The sequence below is a fragment of the Nymphaea colorata genome, chromosome 4 (genome assembly GCF_008831285.2).
Source record: "Nymphaea colorata isolate Beijing-Zhang1983 chromosome 4, ASM883128v2, whole genome shotgun sequence".
Lineage (NCBI taxonomy): Eukaryota > Viridiplantae > Streptophyta > Magnoliopsida > Nymphaeales > Nymphaeaceae > Nymphaea > Nymphaea colorata.
In genome coordinates this window covers 18,864,475-18,884,717 of record NC_045141.1, presented here as the reverse complement: position 1 = coordinate 18,884,717, position 20,243 = coordinate 18,864,475, and the positions used below count along the sequence as shown (strand labels likewise).

Below are 20,243 nucleotides of genomic sequence, written 5' to 3'. Positions count from 1 at the left end.
CGTGCGTATCGCCCGTATCGTACGATACGGGCGATACACCTCCGTATCGTACGATACGGGAGAAAACATAAAATTTCTTATTTTTTAAAAGTTTAAACACTCCTCCCTCTCTCTTTTTGTATTTAAAGGCTCCAATAGACATAGGAGAGAGAGATTTGGCTTATTTTCATAAAAATTAACCGAGGATTCATCAATTTGGAAGATATCATCGTTGAATCATGAAAGATGATAACTGTATGTTTGAACTTATAAAATTGTGATGTAATCTAAGTCCCAAAACTCCAAGTCTTAAGACTCAGTCCTAAAATTTTATAAAATTTTCAAGTTTAAAATTGTGATGGATGCTTATTATGTTAATTTGAATATTTGATTTCTTATTTTTGAATGTGTTGTTGATAGTATACACATGAATGTTCCACATAAATGATCTTTTTTTATATTTGAATACATTTTTTATTTTTCTTCATTTCTGATTTTTTGTTCATTTTTTTCAGATTTTTGTCTATTTTTTTCTGATTTTTAAATATTTTTTGAAATTAAAAAATTAATTTTACAATACGGCGTATAGGTCGGCCTGACCGATACGCGATACGCTATGCCTTTTATAACATTGCTTTAAACACTACGCTACACTGAACTGAAATTTCTCCTTGCTTGTCTTTTGATGTTTTTTTATGTACTCGTCTCGATATTATTGCCAGTTTTCGACACTGATAATTTGCTGTAACTTAGATTTGTTTATCATTTTCCACCTCACGAGGACTACAGCTTATGCAAGAAATAGTTGATAAGGAATACCTTGATGGCCATCTTCCTAAGACCCCAAAAAGGCTGAGATAAAGCACCATTTGGTGGCATATGATGTGGTGCTTTGACTGGGCTGGTCCTGTAGGAATTGATGAAAGGAGGTGGTGTAATATTTCTAATTTTTCCAAATGAAACTTACAACAGTCTGCCATCTGCATAAGTACTGAATTGGGAACCTTGTTCTCTTCATCTTGGTTGAAAAATCAAAAGCTATGTTCTTATAAATGATTAGTGTATTCAATCAGATGTAATCTTAGCAGGCTATATCTATAGGATTTTCTGGTAATTTGGTGCAATGTTTCAAGATGCGAGATTATTGACCTATAGCCTATATGACACATGATGAAATTAGTTGCATGAGCACATTATTTATGTACCACATGTTATGTGAATATTGGACTTTTGCTTTGCTTTTATGCTCGGTGAATCTTTTTTGGCTTCCATCGTAACCAAGTGAGATAGATCTATGAACTTATCTGCCTTCATGTCCCAGAGGTGATTTCATTCTAGAGTGTTTTTTTTTTCAAAGGCAAATGAAGGTGAAATTTATTGGAAGACTTTATAGTTGTTTTTATGTTATTGAAGATATTGTCCATGAATGTGCTTGTGTTCCTAAGAAATGCACATATAACTAGCTCAAAAGATGGTATATTTGTAACTCGTTTGCATGCATAGTTAACGTTATGGCCCTAGTTGAAGATATTATATGTTTGAACTGTCACATGTGTAATGAATGTTATGGTAGATAAGATGGAAGCTCTACATGTGCACTATTTATGAAATGTACAAAATATTTGAGAATGAGTAAGGCTGATTTTGTTGCTTAAATGTGTTAATTGCTAGCTCACATGCATGTTGCTGGACCCATACAATCGGACATGTCACTTGGATGCAAATCTCACCCGGAGAGTGGCCTTTCTACAATCACAGAACTAGATTCTAAATGCATAAAAGGTAAGTCCCTATGCGTCAGAAAAAAGTTTCATTGACAAAATCTCATCAGGGAAAAAACATGGATGTGGAAACTATGAAGTTTCTACAGACATGCATCTAACATATGGTGAGAGTCTTGTTGTTTCCATCTTCATGAAACTTTATGATCTTGATTACTTCTAGTTTCTACAAGTTCCTAAGAAGGTCAAAACACTGAAAGTTTAGATGGCTGATATAACTAAGTGGAAAGTTCTTGTTTTACTAGAAAAAGGGTACCTCAAAGATAGCTGCTTTGCATAAAAGTTGTGATTTGTTTATCCTCAAGTGGGGTCCATCTTTATTAAGAATCCAAATATAGCCATGGTATTGTAATTTGCAAAGAATTAGGATTGTACTCTTGTTGTTGACAAGAGCAAAAACATGGCAAGGAATCATAGCCTTGCAATCACCAATTTGAAGTCTCAATTATCACTGTCAAATTCACCATAGGGAATAAAAACCTGAATATATTTCTTACATGATCATAGAAACTGGACTCGGAACAGATGCTATATGGGAAGAACAGTCCCTTATTGGTAGACTGAATAAAGAAGACATTTGGAGTAGAACTAACCAATTGCTACTACAGCCAAAAAAACAAACAATGTAGGTAAGTCAAAAGAAAATATTGATGCAAAATATATAAAAGAGTAATATAATATGTTTCTTGGATACCTGTGTCACATCAGTATGGGTACAAGTGCCAATGTAGGTGTGGCTGTGGCTGTTCGAATAGGCTATTTGTGTTTGATTTTTGAGTTTTGCTTGTTTAATCAAGTGTTTATTTCTGTTTTTGACATGCTAGTAGCATTTTTTATGCCAGAATTTTCAATTGATTAAAAAATTGTTTAAAAATATGAAACCACTTCCATAAATTATGTTTTTTTTTCTTGATCTCGAACTTTTAAACCAATTTTTGGTTGGGTTTCTTAGATTAGATTTGCAACATTATTTAGTATTCATCACTTTCTTTTAGGAAGTTTGTATCTTTCTCATTAGTCTTGCAGGGAACTGGTGGAAAGGTAAGTATTTTTACTTGCTTTAATCCTTTGATTTGTTTCTTTGTGTGAGATTTTATATCTTGTAGTTAGTAAACATAGGGTTCAACTTAGTCTTCCTCATTTTCCTAGTGTTTATATGATTAGTGGTTTTAAATTGCCTTTTTCTGGCATGAATTGTTGAATTATTGAGCTTAAAGTGCAAGGAGTGATTAGACATGTGGGAATAGAGTAGAATATACTATTTGTGTTTCATTTTCAAATTTGGTTGTTTAATTGATTATTTTTAGCATGCTAATATCAATTTTTCTTAGAGAACTTAGTATCTTTTTAGGACAAATTTTGAAGTAGTCGAGGAATTGTAGCTGATGTTCTGTAGATAGAATTTTCACTAGATAAAAAATTGTTTTAAAATATAGCACCACCTTTGAGAATTTGGTTTTTTTACAACTAGATTCAACAATTTCAATATTAGATAAGGCTATTGATGGGCCAAACTGAATTTAAATATAAAAAATACATATAGTGATTAAAAAATAATATTTTTTTTCAATGTAAAAGTTTTTTTTTTCATTGGCCAGGGTGGGGCCATGGCCTAGGCCCCCCCCCCTCCCTTCGCCCCTGCTCACTATTATATCCTAGTCCAACAATTTCTAGATTAGATAAGACCACTAATCTAGACTGACAACAAGATCCAAATCCAACAAAAATTGGATCATTAAGACCACTAATAGATATCAACGACCATATATGAATCCAACAATCTTGTATAAATTAAGACCATTGATCTGAACCCATAGTTAGATCCAAATCCAGTAATATTCAGACTGAGATAAGACACACTACCATATCTAGATTCAACAAATTTTGGATTAGATAAGACTGTTGATTAGACTCACTACCGTATCTTAATCAATCAATATTTGGATCATATAAGACCAAATGATCTTGACTGACAACCAAACCCAAATCCAACAAAAACTGGATCAGATAAGACCATTGATCTAGACTGACAGCCAAACCCATATCCAACAAAAACTTGATCAGATAAGACCCCTGATCTTGACCCACAATAGATCCAAATCTAACAATTTCAGACTTAGATAAGACCACTGATCCAAACACACTACCATATCTAAATTCGACAATCTTTGGATCAGATGAGACTATTGATCTATACTCACTAACATATCAAACTCCAACAATATCTAAATTTGACAACGTCTCTGATTGAGGCCCACAACCAGATCCAAATCCAACAAATTTTTGGATCAAATATGATCATTGGTCTATGCCTACAAATAGATCCATATTCAATAGTTTTTGAATCAGATAAGCTCATTGATCCAGACCCACAACTGAATCTAAATCTAGTTTTCAAATTAGACAAGACAATTGATTCCGACAGACGACTGTCTAAATCTATCAATCTTTACATTATATAAGACTGCTGGCTGGCCTACAACCAATTTAAAGTCAAATAATTTCTAGATTATATAAGACTCCTAATGTACACCTACAACCAAATCCAAATCCAACAAGTTTTGCGTTAGATAAGACCATTGTTCTAAACCTATGACTAGATCCAAATCTAACAATTTCTGAATTAGATAAGACCCATGATCGGGACCCACTACCATATCCATATTCAACAATTTTTGAATCAGATAAGCCAATTGATCTAAACCCACAACTGAATCTAAATTCAATAGTTTTCAAATTAGACAACACAGTTGATACAACCAATTTGAAGTCCAATAAATAAGACTCCTGATATATACCCATAAGTAAATCCAAATCCAACAATTTTTGCGTTTGATAAGACTACTATTCTAAACTCACTACTAGATCCCAATCTGACAATTTTTGGACCAGATAAGACTTATGATTGGGACCTACTACCATATCTAGATTCAACAATTTTCGGTTCATATGAGACTACCAATTTAGGCTCACTACCATGTCCTAAGCTCTCAACTTATCGACCAGACAAGACTATTTACCCAAACTCACAACTAGATCAAAATCCAACAATAATTGGATTAGATAAGACCACTGATCTATATCTACAATCAAACACAAATCTAATAGTTTTGGATCAGATAAGACCATTGATCTCGATTCACAATTAGATCTAAATCCTGTAAGTTCAGACTCGTATATGACCACTGATCTAAACGCACTACCATATCCAAATGCAACAAATTTTGGATCAAGTAAGACTACTGATCCACACCCACTACTATATCCAAATCCAACAATTTCTATCTTATATAAGACCACTAATTTGGACCAACAACCAAATCCAAATACAACAATATTTGGATTTGATATGACAATTGCTTTAGGCCCACAACTACATCAAAATCCAACAATTTGTGGATCAGGTAAGACTACTGATCTAAACCCACAGATAGATCGATATCGAACAATTTTTGAATCAGGTAAGCCCATTGATCTATACCGAATCTAAATCCAATAGTTTTCAGGTCAGATAAGACAATTGATTCTGACCGACAACTAAATCTAAATCTAAGAATATGTAGATTATACAAGACTACTGGCTGGCCGAGAACGAGATTGAAGTCCAATAATTTTTGGATCAGATAAGACTCCTGATGTATATCACAACCAAATCAAAATCCAAGAATTTTTGCATCAGATAAGACAACTGATGCTCAGAAAAGACCACTCATTGAGATCTACTATCATATCCAAATTCAACAATTTATGGACCATATATGACCATTGATCTAGACTCACTACAATATATTAATCCAACAATTTTTTGATTAGGTAAGACCATTGATCTATATTGACAACGTGATCCAAATTGAACAATGGTTGTCTTAGATAAGACCACAATATATATGCACAACCATATCTGAGTCAATTTTTTTTAGATCATATAAGACCACTCATCTCGACCCAAAATAGATCTAAATCTAGCTATTTCAGACTTAGATAAGACCATTGATCTAAACACACTACCATAACTGGATCAGATAAGATTGCTGATCTCTATCTACAACCGGACACAAGTCTAATAGTTTTTGGGTCAGATAAGACCACTGATCTAAACACACTACCATATCCAAAGAACATATTTTGGATCAGATAAGACTACTGATCGACACCCACTATTATATCCAAATCCAACAATTTCTATCTTATGTAAGACCACTAATTTGGACCGACAACCAAATCCAATTACAACAATATTTGGATTTGATATGACCATTGATTTAGGCCCACAACTACATCAAAATCCAACAGTTTGTAGATCAGGTAAGACTACTCATCTAAACCCACATATAGATCGACATCGAACAATTTTTGAATCATGTAAGCCCATTGATCCAGACCCACAACCAAATCTAAATCCAATAATTTTCAAGTCAGATAAGACAATTGATTCTGATCGACAACTAAATCTAAATCTTAGAATCTTTAGATTATACAAGACTACTGGCTGGCCTACAACGAGATTGAAGTCCAATAGTTTTTAGATCAGATAAGACCCCTGATCTATATCGCAACGAAATCTAAATCCAACAATTTTTGCATTAGATAAGACAACTGATGCTAAAAAAAGACCACTCATTGAGATCCACTACCATATCCAAATTCAACAATTTACGGATCATATATGACTATTGATCTAGACTAACTACAATATATTAATCCAACAATTTTTGGATTAGGTAAGACCATTGATCTAGATTGACAACACTATCCAAATTCAACAATGGCTGGATTAGATAAGACCACTATATATATGCATAACTATATCTGAGTCAATTTTTTTTAGATCAGATAAGACCACTAATCTCGACCCAAAATTAGATCCAAATCTAGTTATTTCGGACTTAGATAAGACCATTGATCCAAACACACTACCATAACTGGATCAGATAAGACTGCTGATCTCTATCTCCAACCACCAGACACAAGTATAATAGTTTTTTGGATATGATAAGACCACTGATCTAAACACACCACCATATCCAAATTCAGCATATTTTGGATCAGATAAGACTACTGTTCCACACCCACTACTATATCCAAATCCAACAATTTCCATCCACCACTAATTTGGACCGACAACCAAATCCAAATACAACAATATTTGGATTTGATATGACCATTGATTTAGGCCCCACAACTACATCAAAATCCAACAGTTTGTGGATCAGGTAAGACTATTGATCTAAACCCACAGATATATCGACATCGAACAATTTTTGAATCAGGTAAGGCCATTGATCTAGACCCACAGCCGAATCTAAATCCAATTGTTTTCAGGTCACATAAGGAATTAATTCTGACCGACAACTAAATCTAAATCTAAGAATCTTTACATTATACAAGACTAGTGGCTGGCCTACAATGAGATTGAAGTCCAATAATTTTTGGATCAAATAAGACTCCTGTTCTATATCACAACCAAATCAAAATCCAACAATTTTTGCATCAGATAAGACTACTGATGCTCAGAAGAGATCACTCATTGAGATCCACTACCATCAAAATTCAACAATTTACATATCATATATGACTATTGATCTAGACTTACTACAATATATTAATTCAACATTTTTTGGATCAGGTAAGACCATTGATCTCGACTGTTAATTTGATCCAATTTCAACAATGGCTGGATTAGATAAGACCACTATATATAAGCACAACCATATTTGAGTTATTTTTTTTTAGATCAATAAGACCACTGATCTCGACCCAAAATTAGATCCAAATCTTGCTATTTCGGACTTAGATAAGACCATTGATCCACACACGCTACCATAACTGGATCAGATAAAATTGCTGATTTCTATCTATAACCAGACACAAGTCTAATAGTTTTTGGATCAGATAAAACCATTGAACACACTAGCATGTCCAAAGTCATCATATTTTTGATGAGACAAGACTATTGATTGACACCCACTATTATATCCAAATCCAACAATTTCCATCTTATGTAAGACCACTAATTTGGACCAAGAACCAAATCCAATTACAACAATATTTGGATTTGATATGACCATTGATTTAGGCCCACAACTACATCAAAATCCAACAGTTTGTGGATGAAGTAAGACTACTGATCTAAACCCATGGATAGATCGACATCGAACAATTTTTGAATCATGTAAGCCCATTGATCTAGACCCACAACCGAATCTAAATCCAATTGTTTTCATGTCACATAAGGCAATTGATTTTGACCGACAACTAAATCTAAATCTAAGAATCTTTACATTATACAAGACTACTGGCTGGCCTACAATGAGATTGAAGTCCAATAATTTTTGGATCGAATAAGACTCCTGATCTATATCACAACCAAATCAAAATCCAACAATTTTTGCTTCAGATAAGACTACTGATGCTCAGAAGAGACCACTCATTGACATCCACTACCATATCAAAATTCAACAATTTACGGATCATATATGAGTGTTGATCTAGACTCACTACAATATATTAATCCAACAATTTTTAGATCAAGTAAGACCATTGATGTCAACTGACAACGTGATTCAAATTCAACAATGGCTGGATTAGATAAGACCACTATATATAAGTACAACCATATCTAAGTTAATTTTTTTTAGATCTATAAGATCACTGATCTCGACCCAAAATTAGATTCAAATCTAGCTATTCCGGACTTAAATAAGACCATTGATCCAAACACACTACCATAACTGGATCAGATAAGACTGCTGATTTCTATCTACAACCGGACACAAGTCTAATAGTTTTTGGCTCAGATAAGACCACTGATCTAAACGCACTACTATATCTAAAGTCAACATATGTTGGATCAGATAAGACTACTGATCGACACCCACTATTATATCCAAATCCAACAATTTCCATCTTATGTAAGACCACTACTTTGGACCGACAACCAAATCCAATTAGAACAATATTTGGATTTGATATGACCATTGATTTAGGCCCACAACTACATCAAAATCCAACAATTTGTGGATCTAGTATAACTGCTGATCTAAACCCACAGATAGATCGATATCGAACAATTTTTGAATTTGGTAACCCCATTGATCTATACCCGCAACCGAATCTAAATCCAATAGTTTCTAGGTCAGATAGGGCAGTTGATTTTGACCGACAACTAAATCTAAATCTAAGAATCTTTAGATTATACAAGACTACTGGCTGGCCTACAACGAGATTGAAGTCCAATAATTTTTGGATCAGATGAGACTCCTGATCTATATTACAACCAAATCAAAATCCAACAATTTTTGCATCAGATAAGACTACTGATGCTCAAAAAAGACCTCTTATTGAGACCCACTACCATATCAAAATTCAACAATGTACGATCATATATGACTATTGATTTAGACTCACTGCAATATATTAATCCAACAATTTTTGGATCAGGTAAGACCATTGATCTAGATTGACAACTTGATCCAAATTAAACAATGGGTGGATTAGATATGACCACTATATATATGCACAATGATATCTGAATCAATTTTTTTTAGATCAGATAAGGCCACTGATCTCGACCCAAATTAGATCCTAATCTAGCTACTTCGGACTTAGATAAGATCATTGATCCAAACACACTACCATAATTGGATCAGATAAGATTGATGTTATCTATCTACAACCGGACACAAACCTAATAGTTTTTGGATCAGATAAGACCATTGATCTAAACACACTACCATATCCAAATTCAACATGTTTTGGATCAGATAAGACTACTGATCGACACCCACTACTATATCCAAATCCAACAATTTCTATCTTGTATAAGACCATTAATTTGGACCGACAACCTAATCCAAATCCAACAATATTTGGATTTGATATGACCATTGATTTAGGCCCGCAACTACATCAAAATCCAACAATTTATGGATCAGGTAAGTCTACTGATCTAAACCCACAGATAGATCGATATCGAACAATTTTTGAATTAGATAAGGTATTCTCTAATAGTTCTTTCTCTTAGCATGATCTCCCCATGGTATTCTCTAATAGTTCTTTCTCTTTGCTAGATTAGGTAATACTCTTTTTCAACTTGGCTTTGTGGCCATCATCTTTCAATATAATGGTTTCTTTTAGATAATTGCTTGCTTCTGACCCTAGTTGAAAATTTGATATTTGTGCTTGAGTTGTTGAATCAACTCCAGCTTGAAGCCAATAAATGGCTTTATGATGCTCACATTTCCATGCTTTTCACTTATTATGTTCATTACGAGTAGTTTCTTTCTCATTTTTAGTCAATTCTACCTCTTTTCCATCTACTTTCTTTGTAAGAGTAAGTTGAGGGTCTTCTTTGGTACCATCAATATAGCCCCACATATTTCTTGCCCAAAAAAATCATTGTCACATAAGACGCGTATTATACACATTTTTTTCATATTTTTTTTATTAATTTTTATTTTTTTATAGTTTTTGGGGTTTATTAAATGTTTTAAATTTTTAAAAAATTTGCCGAGATTTTCCTGAGATATTCCCGAGATATACAACTTTGCCGTATTATACCCGAGAAATTCCTTGCCGTATGATACCCGTACCAGACGTATGTGACAATGCAAAAAATATGTTTCACGGTTATAGTTAGAAGAAGGAAGCTTGGGAATGGTTGGATTATATATATATTGTAATAGTAGGATCATGTATGAATTCTCAAGAATGATGTGTAAATTATTGCAAATTTTAGAAATGTTTGAGGGAAAATAACTAGCGTTGAGGAATGAGTAGGGGCACTTAAGGTTGTATCTTTAATTTGCTTAATGATTTCCAAACATCGTTATGCTTACTGGACATTGATTAATGCTTGTGAGTGCCATCTTTAGAAGCACTTATGAGACCTCACTCTTCCACTTCCACTAAGGTGAAACGTAGTGGCTTAAAGGGTTTGTTGCACACGCTAAATGAAACTGCAATTTCTATGAAAGATTAGTTATGTTGCTAAATGGTTTCTAAGAAAGTTAAGGCTCTTTCCTTCTCTTCTCAGTCACTACTTATGAAACTGCTGTAGATGCTTGGAAAGTTGTTTGCATAATCCAGTCATGTTTCACCTAGTGTGGCTTTTGGTTGCAAATCCAAAAGAATGAATTTTTACCTTCTAAGCTGTTACCCGTTGCAGGTCCATTTCATCCATCGGCTGTTTTTCTCTTGTTCTATAATTTGTTCAAAAGTTTTCAACTTTCTAGGTTATGATTTGCTTTCATATTCTTGGTTATGATTTGCTTTCATATGGCACCAAGAGATACGGCTCTGAGCATTACTCAGACAAGAATTAGTGACATGGAAGCTAATCATAGTTCTGTTAGATCACTTGTTTGAGAAAGGAGCATGGCAGCAAAGCCAAAAAAAATATGGCAGTAACTTGGTGAATATATGGAGGAGACATGGAGATGTGGGTAAAATTGCCTTGTTTCTTGGGTTGATTTTTTCTAACCAGTATTCTGGAGATGTAAATTTTCTCATATCTTCTGTGGAAACTTGAAATTACATTTTTTCTACCTGGTAAAAAAAAAAAAATCTATCTTTTGCTTAGGTACTCGCATGGCTTCTTAGATGCAAGCTCAATTTTGGCTGAAAGGATCTTGCAACCTCAGATTAATTTTCGAAGAGAAGGTATCTTACCTAAATAAATGATGAAGACTTTAGTATTTTATCAAAAAGTTGTATTTGATTAGCTACATTGGCAGGATTCGCTTCTATATATGTATAAAAAGAGAAAAATTGAAATCAGACAGCCGAATGTGGCTTGATGGTCTTTAGTTTCTACTTTGTATCGCTAAAAACTGTCGTGAAAGGTGCATTTTGTTCCTAAAAGACCATGGCCGAGCAATTGTGGTCACTGATGCACCTTATATCACGGTTTTTTGCGAGACGAAAAAAAAAATCCAGCCACATTCGGCAGCCGGCTGATGTCAGACCCTCATAAGGACACTGGCAAAATGATGTCTCTTTATTGCATGAGGAGATTGAAAATCACGGAAAGACATTCCTCAATGAAACTTGGAGAGCACTATTCAGTTCACAGTGGCCTGGTGGTATTATGTAGATGCAAATGTTCTTCTTTTGGTACGTGTGGGGCTAAAATTTGTTGATGGTACTTTGCTCTTCTATGTTTGTGTTTACTTTTCTTTTTCTATTCTAATTAATAATGGTTGCAGGGAGCTAAGATAAAGGCTGCAGGAAGGGCACAGTGTTATACTAAGGGCTTTCTGTCTTATTTCTCTTTACAATTTTGGAAATCTAATTGGATGTGGTAAGGTTGAATAGGCTTTTCTTTAAATGTGCTTGATTTGTGACTCACAAGCAGTTGTTGTTCTTAAATGGTGTTGCAAGCCTCTGAGGTACTTTTCTTTTTTGACTTTCCTTTCTTCCTTCCACACCCTTTTCTTCCTCATTGATAGGGAAAATCACTTGCTCACGAAAAGCTTCTTTTCTTGAAATCGCAAAGTAGGCCTTGCTTGTAAATTGTGTTGTTTATTTTTTATGCTGGATGTGGAGATTCTTATCCATTATGTTTCTTCTTTTATTTGTAGGAATTTTTTTAGGTCAATTTTGATGATGATCCAGAATTTCAATGTTGTGCAAGAGGTGTTCACCAAGTTGAATATAAAAGAGGTATAACTTTCACCTTTCTTTCGTGAATGTACTTTTCCATTGCTAGATATGCATTAAATGCCAATAGTGCATGTATGTAACACATTTCTGGCTGATGTTGTCACACCCCGACCTTTTAACCCACAAACCCTTTTTTTTTTTTCTAAACATAAAGCATCGAGGTGTGACTACCTAACAATTCAAAAAGACGATGAGCCAAGCAATTCAAAAAAATGGGGCGAACTTTCATTTATATAATCATTTTGTTTCATACAAATTCACATCTATGTGCATGACCAAAATGCCCCAAAATCATAACATTGATGCCTAACAAAAAGAAGACATCAATAAAACCAAAACATAACGCGCCGACACTACAAACGACAATCCCAAAACCTCCCCAATAGGACGTGAGTGAAGCCATCTGCTCAACCTGTTGCCCCGGGTCCGCCAAAACATGAAAAAGAAAACAACTGAAGGCTCAGCCTTCGCAGTATGACAACAAGCTAGGAAAATGTCAAACTCTCTCAAGTAAGGCTCAAATAAAAGAACAAATATCAACTCATCTATCGTCATGTCGTGTCAGAGTACGACACGTAAAAGCCACTTGATGGCCACACTAACACAACATCAGTCACATGCGAAGCATGCTTAAACATAACACTTGCATTCATATCAATCACATATACGTCAGTCACATGCATTCTATCAAACACATTACATTTTCATTAACTTTAGTGCATTAACAGTTCCTGTGGGTGCAACACAGGCACATGCACACCGCGGGCGGCCTACAGCCGAGAGACAACCCCCGTGGTGGCCCATAACAGTATGGATCCATTTCACCCGCTGCAGCGGTAGAGCACTCATCCCTGGATGTGTGAAGTCCAAGGTGAGATACTCAGCCTTCCCTAGGACACCCAGGTTGGGAAGGCAGGAGTCCAACGCTCCAAGCACAACACACAACAGAACCCTGGGGCCTTGCACCGCCTGCGCTCTGACAGGCGAGACCAGTGGCGAGAACGGGACGTCTCCCAAACACACAGCCACATCCCACTGGCCTCTCATCTCTTATCCTTTTGTTTTCTTTTTTATCATTATCATTACTCATTCACAAGATGACTGGCTAGCACATGAGGTTAATACACCCTACGAGTGCACTTACACCTCCCAATGCCTCCACACGAGGTCTATACATACAGTAACAGTTATTGCTAGCCGTCATACAATACGAGTACAACTACCCTCTATTTCATCCATTTGCATTGTTGCCCATGGCAATGCATATGCAACAACGTACACATTCATATCAATCCTCACATCAATCACGTCAATCACCTCTTTGAAAAACTTAGCCAATCCACAGAGAGTAGTCTCGATCTGCGGTTGGCTCGTAGCTCTCCTATGCAGTTATCATTCTATAATGCTTTCTAATGCACAATTGGGGTCGAGGAGACACTCGACTCGATACCCCGCCTCATCTATCAATTCTAGCATGCACATGCCAATGCGTAACATTTTCAAAACAAATGACTAATAATCTTTCTAACCCATTCATATCATATAAGCAACATACATATACTCATTCACAAAGCAGTCAATCAATTAACATCACAATCCTAGGATCCCTTGATCCTAGGAGCACACAATCACACATTTGCCCCAAGCAGGGATTTGCCTGGAATGTCGCCATACATGTGGTGCGCTCACAAAACTCTTCAAAACTCCTTGAGCTTCGAACTCAAGGTCGACGGGACGTGCCCGGGATACCTGCAAACATAAACAAATGATAAGATTCCTACTAGATACCTAAGCAATTCAAACAAATACAAAACAAAATCCTTGAGGCACGTGTCATCGCCTCAAGAGGGTGTCGACGGGTAGTGTCGACCTACAAGCCCTCTAATAGGCCACTTCCCAACTTCTAGCCGTGCCAACAAAAGTCAAAACTCAAAGCCATCAATCCATCTATCACAAACGCCTTTCTCCAAACTTTCTTTTTCTTAATCAAGGCGTCAACTCCAAAGGCACAACCAACTTACGTACACTTTCCCTGTTTAACTCCAAGACGCACCCGTTCACCAGAATGTGTGCTACACGCTCATCAAAACCGTCCTAAATCTTCCCCACAGCCATATAAACGCTACCATGCTTCTCTATTACTTCGAAAATCAACTCATCATGCTTAAAAGATCAACAAACACATGAATCATCGCTTCTCCATCATAACCCCACATTTTCCCCAAAAGCAAAATCGCTTGCATGCTTCCCTAACTATCAATTCTACCTTCTAGCATGCTCAAACAATAATTATACGAGTTCCAAAGAAAAATATATCATAAAATAGGTTCAATTTCTCCTTGCTCACCCCAATTTGAAAGTCTAAACTGTTGTAATCCTCCCGGCAGCCACCTCACGAGTCTAAGTGGTCCCCAAATGGCTAAAATCCTTCAATGCCGCCACCACCAAGGCCTTCGCCTTCTCTAAACGCTGTTACGAGGGGGAGGACAAATCCCCAAGCTGAAATCGGATCAAACAGTGATAAAATAGTGAAAATCAGTGAGAGAGAGTGCTCGATTGGAGAAAATAGAAAAACAAGCAGAAAATGGGGAGAGAGCGTGAAGCGTGGACAGAGAGGGAGGTCGAGTAGAGAGAGAGAGAGAGAAAAACAGAGGGGGACTGATAGGGGAGAGGGTTCGGTCAAAGGGGAAAAAGGCCAGCAGTGAGGTGAGCGTGAATGAGAAAGGGGAAGGAGACGAGAGAAAGAGTGAGCGTGGGCAGAGAGAGATGCGAGGGAGAGCAGACGAAAGGGGAAAAAGAGGAAACGGGAAAGGCAGCAGAAATAACGAGAGAGGGAGAAGATAGGGCAGCAGAGGAGAGCTTACCCACGCTGCTGCCGTCACCACCTCCACTGCTGCCGTCACCACCTCCGCCGCTGCCGGTCGAGCCACCGCCTGCACCACCTCCGTCTTCTTCTTCTCTGCACTGGCTGTGAGTACCCAGGAGATAGATGAGAGAAAAGAGGGAAAGGCGAGGGAGAAGAGCCCTCGCGTCGGGCTCTTTCACGCCAAGGGTTCGGGTCCGGGTCTGGGTTCCGATCTGACCCGACCTGCCCAAAACAATGAGCGTTACAGATGTTGTGCCCCAAATTCTGGATCTGAATTAGCGAGCTTCTGCAGGTCCAATTGAAGCTTATTTCTAGGTTTTGTGAACAACTTTTCACCCTTCTGGATTTTATTATGTTCATGATATAATGCTAGTGATAGTAGGGCTTTCTAAGCAGCAGGAGGTTCTTGTATTGCTGAGTGCTTTCATTCTGTTTACATGCTAAAATAGACTGCATTTGCATGTCTGTGTTTTCATTCTGTTTACATTCTAAAATATACTGCATATGCATGTCAATGCCAGTAATATGCTGCTCCTTCTTCGTTCTCTTTTACACTATTCATATTTGCTCTGTTTCTTGCCGAGTTTTTTATCATTTTGCAGTAGAAGTACTATAGTTTCCTGCTGCACTTTTGTTACCAGGTGCGAGTGATAGACATTGTAAACTGCTATATGTGTATCCATTTTTTATGGTTCGTTTGAAACTTGCAAGTGTTTGATGCCATGAGGGCTTAGTATCTATTTGAGTCTCTTAAGGTGGCTACTTTAGTTTGATCTGTAAGAGAACAAAATGCAGAAAATTGAATTCTAAAGGATTTTCCATCATTCTCACCTCGCTTTTGGGCTCGCGTAGTCCACATTGGTAGGCTTGCTCGCAGACCTGGCTTTTCGTTTGAGGATCGCAAGTTCAAATTGCTTAAAGTCACGTCAGTCAGAACAAAGCCCTCTTGTTAATTTCACAAAGCACTCGCCCTTGGAAGCCCTCTTTCAGATAAAGAGTAATGAAACAGGATCAATATCTCATCACCTCAAGCATGGAATAGAACTACAATGGAAAGTTCTATGATGCCGTGATGCAGTTGAAAATGGAGTGAGTACTTTGCATCATTGCCTTTTCTTTCCTTTTTTTCTATTCTGAAGATGTGAACATGGTTCCTAGTTATATGTATGATATCTACATTGATGGTTCTATTGCTTGCATGTGGCATTATGAATTTAGAATTGGAGGCTGGACTGCATTGTCGCTGATGATAACTGTAGGCTTAGAAATGAAAGTTTTTTTGCATTTAAATGGATTAAACATTCAACTGATTTAACCCATTTAGATGTAAATACTAAATCATAAGCTATTTGAAACGAAGTTAATTTGTCAATAGAAAAAAGAAAACTATAAAAAAGAGATCAAAGTCCAATATCCAAGGAAAGATCTACTACTTAAATCTGGTCCGATTAGTTAAGGCTGGAAGGCTTGGTTTTGTAAGAACAACACAACATGACAAGGATGAAGGCGAGTTTCCAAAACTTGTACCCGAGTAGAATCAAGTGTAACCAATATGCCTAGTGGTGTAGATTGGCATGCTCTTCCTGTTCATTGAGATCAGCCACCATTTGGGAGAGACGATCTCTTAATTTGTAAAATGTTAACAATCACATTCTCTAGCGAGACGTGCATCTAATATCAGACAGGAAAAAAATCTAAAAGGGTATAAGCAGGACCGTGGACGTTAAGGCTCAGCTGAACAACGTTAGAAGGTTTCTACCTTCATCATGAATAATTTTTTTTATTTACACCTCATTGATAATTAGGTTTTATTCATAAAACGAATTGCTCTCTCTCCCCAGGTTTGAAGCTAGTGTGGAGCAAGAAATTTCTAGCTAAGGAGCACTTGTAGTTTAACTTTTAGACTTTAAGCAACACATGAATATAAATAAATAAAAGTTAAGGAAGTAGCTATAAAAACTTCTGTGGGCTGATGTGGGCAATGACCCACATCACTCTGCCTCCGCTACTGTCTGAAGTAAAAAGAAAAAAAAAAAAAACGGATGGTTAATGAGTTCTGAGCCTCAAATTACGCCAATATGAAAGAGAGAAAACCAAAAACCCCTAAAAATATTGTCATATTATTTATGACTTCCATGATGGGGAAGCGAAGGATGGTAGGTCGAAACCTTCAAAACGAGTTGGTGAGTTGTAAATGTTGGTAGATTGTGGTGTCCATTATTATTTTGTTCAGTCTCCCTTTTGTTTCATATAATCGTGGAGAAGGAGAATCATTTTCGTTTTCTTGCCTCAAAATTTTTTTGCAAAGTTGAGAAAGTCTTAGGCCTAATAGCTTCCTTTCACTTTCTTCTGCTTCTACTTTTTTCTTTTCCCCTTCATAGTTTCTTCTACTCTCCTAATTATATACCTCAACAGGTGAAACGTATGGGCGTCGCAGCAGCTCCAACAGGAGCAACAGCAGCAGCACCACCACCAAAAGAAAAAGGGGAAAGGTAAGAACATAATCAACACAAAAGTTGTTTGATGATCCGGAAAACTTGTCTAGGGTTCCTTTTATTTCCCCACAAAAATAGGGCTGGAAGGCCCTCCCCTTCGTTAGAACCTAAACACAACTTCCAAGAAAACATCCAGAAGGGAGGATTACAAAACAATACTGGAATTTCTTAGCAGATCATAATTTGCGGAATCATCACAATCCTAGACTTTGGATTCTCCCTTTCAGAGTTTGCACATTAATTGAGACCCACCAACGGCTTTGGAGATTAACTGATCAGATTGCCATAATCAGATAAGAAGGCTATGACAGAATTATTGCAACTCTGATGACTACAGTAGCGGCCATTTCCAAACTCCATTAAACCAGTTCTTCCATTTCTTATTAGCACTAAGAATCGCCATCCGACCTCTAATCTGCAGCTAAGCACATTCTTTCCAGACTGTAAAATTGAAGCCAGATCCACAAAATTATCGTCGACTCGCCAGGTGGAAACTAGGTGCCATCCAAGAGTAGCAACTAGGTGAGAGTTCTATTGCTAGAGAGCGAAGTGGGACTCCTTGCCCAAAGAAGGTTATAATAGAAACCTTGGATACGAAGGTTCTCATAATATGTTAAATATAATAGCCGTAAGTGGGAAATAAAAATAAATTTATTATTAACAAATGGTGATATTTACCTAAAAAGAGGCAGAATTGAGCAGCTGGCTTCTAGTCGAAGTTGAGATATCGGCTTGCGAGTGCTGCTGCTGAAGTCTTACAACTTATTTTCTATTTCTTTTTCAGTTTAAAATAATGAACACGCAATTTTTTTTTCTGTCGATTAGATACCATCTTGCTGGTGGTGGGCGGTGGTTCTTAGTACCAGTTAACCCATTTGTACAAACGGGTGAGATTTAGGTGACATGTTAAGGGAGCCTACACAAGGCATAGGTGGATTTCTAATTTTCTATTAGGTCATATTTGGGGATGAATTTTTATTAGCTGACATATATTGTAAGTAGACCTGGGCATCTCAGATGGTAGAAACCTTTGCTTGGGCTTGGCCCGATACCCGAAGTCATTAAAATAAAAATATTTTTAAATATAAAATAAATTTTTGAATATAAAATATATTTTAATTATAAATTATATATTATTATTAAATAAAAATAATAAAAAATTAATCGAATTTCGTCCAGCCAGGTGATCCTTGGATACCTGGCCCGTTGCCCAGACCACCCAACGTAGAAGTGGATTTCTATGAAAAGCATCGATTGATGGACCTATAATATATGTCACCTAGGCCTTGCCCATTGGTACAACTAAGTCGAGCAGCATCCATAACCAATACCAGTTGCCTACCAGCCAGGTACATGTGGTATTGCTTTGTTGGCAAAATGATATTGGTCGACAAAGAAAAACATTTTTTTGTGTTATTTTTTTAAACTATAAAGTAAATAGATAATAGGTTGTAGTCTAACGTGTGCCATCGACCATGTTATTCAGTGAACTAGAGATTTTGAATAAGGCATATGGATAACCGATATTTGACTACCGAAAGATTGTTTAATTTGTTTTTGTAATGGAATCGTACTCGAATAACAGAAATATAGAACTATATCCATAATTTTACACGTACTGAATCCAAGCGTTAACGATAATTGGATATTTTATTATCTCATTGGCCACAAAAAAAATACATACCATGTCTACAGATATTGCTAATAGATCAATGCTGTTTTCTTTATCAAGTCGCAAGGGGGCGGGCACAAGTATGATTTGGGTATGAGTATAGAAATACGGGTACAAACATGATGACTTTAGAAAGCAACATTTAAATAAGCAAGTGATATAAATAAAAACTATATGTATCAATGTACAATAACTCTAAAAACCAGAATGGAAACTGAGTTAACAAAAAATCAAGTAAAATTAAGTAGTTCATGCTAGAAAAATACTTAAATATGTTCAAGTAGCCATTTTAGATATGGGTGCAGTAACATGGTTATGAAGGATCTCATTGAAGTACCAATGTGACTTAGGTGTAAATAGTTATGAACATATTGGTGCGGATATTGTCAGTACTATTCTCATAGATAATAGATGGATAAAAGATAGCTAAACTTACCACCAAAATTAAGGTTGGAATCCATTTCTTAAGTGAAATTACGTGGAAAAGAATCTTAGTTGCTAGGTCTTTAATGTCTACTTCTTCTCCTCTACAAATAGAGACCGGAATGCCTACTTTTTCTCTTTTACAAGTACCATCATTTCTCGCGCATCATACTTACCAGTAAGCTGTGAAGAGCCACGTTCTTCAAAGCAAAACATCTGACAATGGATTGTTTTCCAATCAGCACTTCAGGCGAATTCCATAGCCCTATAAATGGAGATAGTTCATGATCGGACAGAGCGAAAATAGGTCTCCTCTTGGGTGAAACATAACTCATGCATTTACACCTTTCACTAAACTAACAGTA

General features: G+C 36.4%; 1 long non-coding RNA gene across 1 annotated transcript; it reads right to left on the bottom strand.

Annotated features, from left to right (window-relative positions):
- Positions 1–14,041: 14,041 nt before the first annotated feature.
- Positions 14,042–16,264, bottom strand: LOC126410042 (uncharacterized). Its single transcript, XR_007573300.1, has 4 exons — positions 16,120–16,264; positions 15,287–15,390; positions 14,770–14,921; positions 14,042–14,171 (listed from the first exon to the last, which is right to left on the bottom strand). It is a non-coding gene; the product is annotated as an uncharacterized LOC126410042 (long non-coding RNA).
- Between the last annotated feature and the right edge of the window lie 3,979 nt (positions 16,265–20,243).